Here is a 6,849-nt window from a genome sequence, read left to right on the forward strand (position 1 = left end):
CAGCCTGCCGGGCCGTCCATGTGCTTATCCGTGACACGATGCCCCTCCTTCAAGGCTTTCGACCCGAAAGCCCTCTTAGGCCGTTTCAAATAGCGCCAATAACCCTTCGCTTGTGAGTACTGCATTCTTCCTGTTTCTGCGTTGTGGTCGCCATGTTGATAAAATGCTGATAGAGAAACGGAAGTCGTATTCTACACGTTACCGTGCTTCCCTTGCTTAGAACATTACTAAGAACGGTTTTGTCGTTATGCCCTGTTCTTGGTACGCGTCGCAAGGCCTCGTCTGTAAAATGATCGCGCGCACGAAGCGTTACGAAGCCTGCGTTCGTCGAGGTCGTTCTTGCGATAGCTCTGGTATACCGCTTTCTTCCTGTAAGCACGTCTTTTTTTTTTTTTTTTTTTTTTTTTTTTTTTTAAATGTGATTCCTGATGTTCGTTCTAATAGATCGCATTCTCCAGGAGCAGCATCATATCAAGGATGCTGAACGTCGTGCCGAACTTGAGCTGGATGAATCTCAACGCCATCTGGAAGAAGCCTAGCGCGAGTTGTCCGAGAAGCTTGCGCGGCTCCGGCGTCTTCGTCAGCAGAAGGAGTTTTTGGTGGAGAAAGGTGCCGATATGGTGGCGCGTGGTCTGTCGACCTTGGACGAGTTGGAGGAGGTTGAGCGGTAAGAGCGGCAAGAGGCGCCTGCTATGCCCTCGTCACAGATTAATGATGCCGTCGATGCTGTCGACTGGGGCGCCGTCTTTGGTTCTGTCCCAGGTTTTCCTTTGGTCGATCCGGGTTCTGCCGGTAGAACTGTTCCAGTTTCTTAGGGCAGTTCAAATTCTTGACTGGTTCCTATGAGTTGTCTTCTGGTCCGAAATCGAGCCACTTGACCAGATACTGCAGTTCTCCGTTGATGATGCGTGAGTCCAGAATTTCTTCGACGTCCCATTCTTCCTCTTCGTCCTCTGCTTCGATATACGTGGCAACCTTGGCGTTTTTCGGTGCTAGTTCGAGAAGTGAAATATGAAAAACATCCGTCCGTAGTCACATAGATGACGGTAACGATAGTCGGTAGTTGGATGTCGAAATTCGTTCTTCGATAACGAAGGGTCCGACCTTCTTGAAGTCTAGCTTCGTGCTTGGTCGTTTGGTTCGCAGGTTTCGTGCGATCAGATAGACTTTGTCTCCCCTCTCTAGGCGAGGTCCCTCGAGCCTGTGTTTGTCGTAGTAGTTCTTCATTCTGGTTCTGACAAACTCAAGCTCCTTTTTGAGCTTCTCGTGCAGTGCGTGCATTTGTTCCGCTTTGATTGCTGCTCTCGGCACTGTGACCTCTGGTCCTTGCCTAAGGTTTGCTTCATATCCGTAGTTCGCGAAGAACGGTGTGACTTTAGTCGTTTCCGTTGGCGTTGTGTTGTAAGCGAGTTGTGCTGTTGGCAACAGCATGACCTAGTCGTCTTGCTGGTAGTTGACGTAAGAGCGGAGGTACTGCTTAACAACTTGGTTTAGTCGCTCCGTTTGTCCGTCGGTCTGTAGGTGATATGCCGTTGATAGCTTGCTGTTAACGCCTAATCGTTGTATTAATGCTTGCCAGAACTTTGATACGAACTTGGTGTCCCTGTTGGTGATCCATTCCTGTGGCTAAGCGTGTACTGATGCGACTTGCCGATAAATCACGTCTGCCAGCTGTTTAGCTGTCTAGGACTCCTTATAGGGAAAGAAGTATGCCTATTTAGTCAGGCGATCTACCATAGTGAGAATACTGTCGTAGATGACTCCTGTGGCCGTGTCCTTGGATTCTGGCAGTTTCGTGATGAAGTCTATCGTAACTGAACTCTATGGTTTGTCAGCTGTTAGTAGTGGCTGAAGTAGCCCGTACGGCTTATGTCGTGCCGTCTTGCTTCGATTGCAGATGTCATAGCTCTATACGACTTCCTTGATTCGTGCCGTCAATTGTGGAAAGTCATAGTGTTTCCTGACTTATGTGATAGTCTTTGTGACTCCTTTGTGTCCTCCGAGTTTCGATTCGTGGAGTTCTCGAATTATTCGTAGCTGTTGGTCTTTGTCGTAGATGTACGCTTTGCCTCGGTACCAGAGTTTCCTATCTTTTTCTTCTACTTCGCTAGGTACCACTGGTCTAGGTGCTGCTTGATATTGTGCCTCGTTGGTCCTTTCTTCTCGAAAGATTGCGTAATATTCTCGGAACGAGTCGAGTAGATCATCTTCTACGGGTATCTGCGTTTCGTAATGTAGCGTTCCGTCTATTCGTTCCTTGAACAATGGTGGCGTTGTTTCCGTTCGTCCTTCCGTATGATCCGTTCGTCGGCTTAAAGCGTCCGCTCGTACGTTTTCTTTGCCTTTCTTGTAGCGGATCTCAAAGTTGAATTCCGCGAGGAATTCTACCTATCGTATTTGTCGTCCGTTAAGCTCCTTCGTCGTCGTAAAGTACCGTAGATTCTTGTAATCCGTGTACACTTGTACTGGTTCGATCGTGCCGCTGAGATATGGTCGCCATTCCTTAAAAGCTTCGACAATCGCAAGTAGTTCCTTGTTATGGATTGGATAGTTGAGACGTGGTCCGTCGAGCTTCTTTGAAAAGAAGGCTATAGGATATAGCTTCCCTTGCTCGTCTTGTTGTCCCAACTGTCCTCCGATGGCGTAGTCTGAAGTGTCCGTTTCCACCTCGAATGGCTTCTTGGGGTCTGGTAGTACCAGCACTGGATCCTTGGTAATGGCGTCGCGAATCTGTGTGAATGCTTGCTTATATCGCTCTTCCCATTAGAACTTAGCGTTCTTCTTGGTAAGCTCGTGTAATAGTCGTGCGATTGCTCTAAAATTCCTGATGAACATCCGGTAGAAGTTTGTAAACCTGATGAAACTTCGTACTTCCGTGACTGACGTCGGTCGTGGCCATTCTTTGATGGCTTTAACCTTTAAGGGTTCTATCCGAATTTGTCCTGGGGATATCTCGTATCCCAAAAACACCGTCTTCCTGACGTGGAATTCGCTCTTTTCCTTGTTAACTAATAGCTTATACGCGTGTAATGCGTCTAGCACTGCTCTTACGTACTTCCGGTGTTCGTCTATCGTCTTAGAGAAGATAAGTATATCGTTGAGATAACATACCGTAAATTTGTCGAGAAAGGGTCAGATAGCTTGATCAATTAGGGCTTGGAACGTTGCCGGCGCGTTCGTGAGTCCGAATGGCATGACAAGGTACTCGTAGTGGCTATAGGGTGTCCTAAAGGCCGTTTTCCACTCGTCGCCTTCTTTGATCCGTATATGGTTGTAGGCCGATGGCAAGTCAAGACGCGTGAAATATTGGGCTCCTGCTAACTGATCTCGGAGCCGTGAGATTAGTGGTAACGGGTATCGGTTTTTTACGGTCTGTTCGTTGAGTTGCCGATAGTCGACGTATAACCGTAGCTTTCCGTCTTTCTTGGGTACAAACAGGATTGGGTAGCCTGCTGGCGATGTCAACGGGCGGATATGTCCTCTTCGAAGGTTCTCCTCCAGATATCGCTTAAGTTCTTCGTTCTGTGTCTGGCTTGTATGGTAGATCTTGAAGAACTTCAGTCGTGCTCCTTCCTTGAGCTTGATCTCGTGATCCCATGGGCCGTGTTCTGGTAATCCTTCTAGATGCTTCGGTTCGAATGCTGGGTGTCCTTCGTATTCCTTCGGTACTTCCCTAGTCTTGTCTCGTTTCTCGGTTTTCTGATAGTATGCGAATTTGGTCCCGTCCATGGCGATGCTGGTGATTTCTCCTGTCTCAACCCATTGCTCCAATTGTAGTGCTCCGCATTCGTCAACGGAGAGAACAGCTATCGGCGGTTCAGCTCGTTCCTCCTGTCGCAACGTCGGTGTCGTTGTGCCGCTTCTTCCAGAGTCCGTAGTGGTCTGTCTACCACTGCCCGTCTCTTGCGGTGGATCCGTAGGACATGCCTTCCCTTGAGCATCGTCCATTCGCGATCCTTGCGCGCTCCCTATCTCGCTAGTCGAATACGACTCCATTCGGGGTCGCAGGTGGCCACCATTCTTCCAGCTGATGTCCGGGTCGTAGTCTTCATGCCATGGTAGTCCCAGTATCATGTCCTTGTCGTCGCCCATGTCCACAATGCTGAATACGACTGCTGTAGTCTTTCCTGCCATAGTAATGTCGATCGGTTCGGTCTCCCTACGTACCTATTATGTCGGAAATGGCCCTTTGACTATGCTATGCTTCCGCTTTATTCTCTAGGGTATCTATAGCTGATTCACAAGCGTCGGTGAAATTAGGTTTATCTCTGCTCTACTATCTACTAGTGCGAGCATTTTGTGCTGCTTCCATTGTGCCGTTATCTATAGTCGCTTGTCTTGCCGTCGTCGTCTAAAGATTGTAGCGATTTCCTATGTTTCTGCCGGGAGGTCTCGATATAGTGGTCTCTTGCGCCAGTTCCTCCTGTACTACGCTACCACTCGCCGCTATGTGGGCGTTAATGGTTTTCGGGCCCCTCGAAGGGCCCTGACCCGTTTCCTAGGTTAGTGCTGACCTCTCTGATTGTTCGGCTGATAGCGGCTTTATCGATCGTGCTCATTTCTGTGAGCCATTGAGTGCTTGTAGCTTCCTACCATTGGGTCCGTTCTGCTTTTCGTCGTGTAGTCTATAGCTTCATCTGAAGCTCCCGAATTCGCGATTTCTTTTCGTCCGCGTGATAGAGACAATCGTTGCTCCAACATGAGTCCCATGTGTCTCGTCCTGTTCCGCAGTGCCTAGGCCAGGCTCGTCTTAGAACTACCGTGATGCCTTCTAGACTCTAGGTTTCGATCTTCCAGAGTAATTCGGCCGCTCTATTTCCCGCGTCGTAGACCCATTCTACAGGGCGTAAACTTCCGTCCCCGTTTTCCTGTCGGGTCGGCTAGTGATTGTTTTCGAATTTGTCGCGGAAGTGGTATCGGCATTCGTGTACTATACACTGGAACCAGGGCACTTGTGCGTGTGCCTTATGTCGAGGGTGTAGTCACGTGGCGTTGCCTGGAAGATATTAGAATTCTTTTCCGAATCCTTCCCACTGTACATGGACCGTAGGTGCCCTAATGCTAAGGTAGGAATGTTTCTTCCAGTAGCTTTCCTATATACGTTCGTCTTTTCCGCGGTTCGCGCGTATAAACTGGTACTCCGGGTTCTGTACGTCGTAGCTAAGTTGCTGATCGTCAAAGTGCGCGGTGTAACTATCGGGTCTATCGTACGTCACGGGCTGTTCCCCTTTGATAGTTTCTACGATACGTTGGAGTTCCCTCATTTCGTCCCTTATCTCGTCGCTCTGCTAGGCGAGTCGAGTTAGGCGTCCATCTCGTTCGCGCAACTCTGTATTGAGCCGGAAAACTTCGTTACGGTACTATTTGATCCGTTCCTGAAGGAACAAGATGTTCGGTCCGGGTCGGTCGACTCCTTGGGTGTCGGTTGTCTATGATCTATCCTGTCTCTGCGTGACCGTAAAACCCCACTGCCTCAAGGCTGGGAGAATCGAAATCGGTGGCGTATACTCCCCTGCCGTATCCCATTCGGCAATGCCTATCTCGGGGTCCATAGTGACCAGTTCGGAGTACGGCGTCTGTTCGTTTCTGCCGTTGTTGTCGTGTTCAAGACTGTCCGTGTCGCTGTCCCTGTCTTCGTAGCTCGTGGCTACTACTTCGATGACGTCCTTGGTTTCGTCGATGACCGTAGTTTCCTTCCCTGGGACTGGTTTCTAGTCTTTCTTCGGGCTTCGACATTCTCGCTTGTAGTGTCCTTTCTTTCCGTAGTTATAGCAGGTAGCATTAGACTTGTCTTTGGCCGTCTTCTTCTTGTCCTGCTTCTGTGCTACGTCTATATCTATGGCTCCGGGATGCGTCCTGTACGAGGTGCTGACGTACGCTCGCTTTTTCTTGTCGTTGGCCTTAACCGTGGTTCCATTCATTCGACCTTGTTTCTGCTGTTCCCGTGTATAGAGCCGATCGTCGATTCTGATGGCCTGTGCGATGTATTCGTCCAGCGTTTCAGGCCGGTCGTACTTGTATAGCTCGTCTTTGACCTTTTCCTTTAAGCCGTTATAAAATAGTTGTATTAATGCCTCGTCGTTAAGCTGAGACTTGAGTATGTCCTGTCTGAACTATGTAGCGTAGGAGGCTACTGACTTGGTCTGTCGGAGATTAGCGAGCCTTTCTTGCGCGTGAATCTTCTCGTCTTTGTCGCTAAAGACCTTCCGAAGCTCTTCTTCGAAACGGTCGTAGGATCGAAAGACTGCCTACGTGAACGCGTCTTGGTCGTCTTCGTCTTCCTTAGTAAGATAGTCGTTCTACGTAGGCTCGAACCATCTGAGTGCCTTGCCCTCTAATCTTGTGGCTGTATAGAGGACTTTGGCTTTGTCGTCCGGAAACTTGTCGTCATTAAGCCGGAAGTAGGATCGGAGGTTTGTCAAAAACCCTGCGAGATCCTCCTTGGTTCCTCCGTATTTGCCAGGTGGTTCGATCTTAATGCGACTTGCTTTGGTAGTCTCGAGCGCCTTGATTTTGGCGTAGGCCTCGTTGACCAGTTTCTACGAGTGCTTTTCGCCGTTCTCGAGTTCCTTGATTCGAGCTTGAGCAGCCTTGTCTCTCTGGTCCAACTCCTGGATTCGCTGCTGGAGTTGACCAAGCTGGGCGAGCAGCTGTTCGGCCGTAACGTTGGTAGCCATATCGATGTCGAGGTCGAAGTCACCTCCGTTCTGAACCATGACAGAACAAAGGGGAGTGGTAACAACGTGTGACGAACCCAGCTCAGACTTCTTCTGAAAGGGTTCAGACGAAGGTGGATTGAGCGGGACAGGCAGGCAGGCCGTCTGAGGGATTCGGTGAAGCCAAAGGGTT

The sequence above is a fragment of the Thermothelomyces heterothallicus genome, assembly GCF_042370625.1.
Source record: "Thermothelomyces heterothallicus CBS 202.75 unplaced genomic scaffold P884_scaffold_2, whole genome shotgun sequence".
Lineage (NCBI taxonomy): Eukaryota > Fungi > Ascomycota > Sordariomycetes > Sordariales > Chaetomiaceae > Thermothelomyces > Thermothelomyces heterothallicus.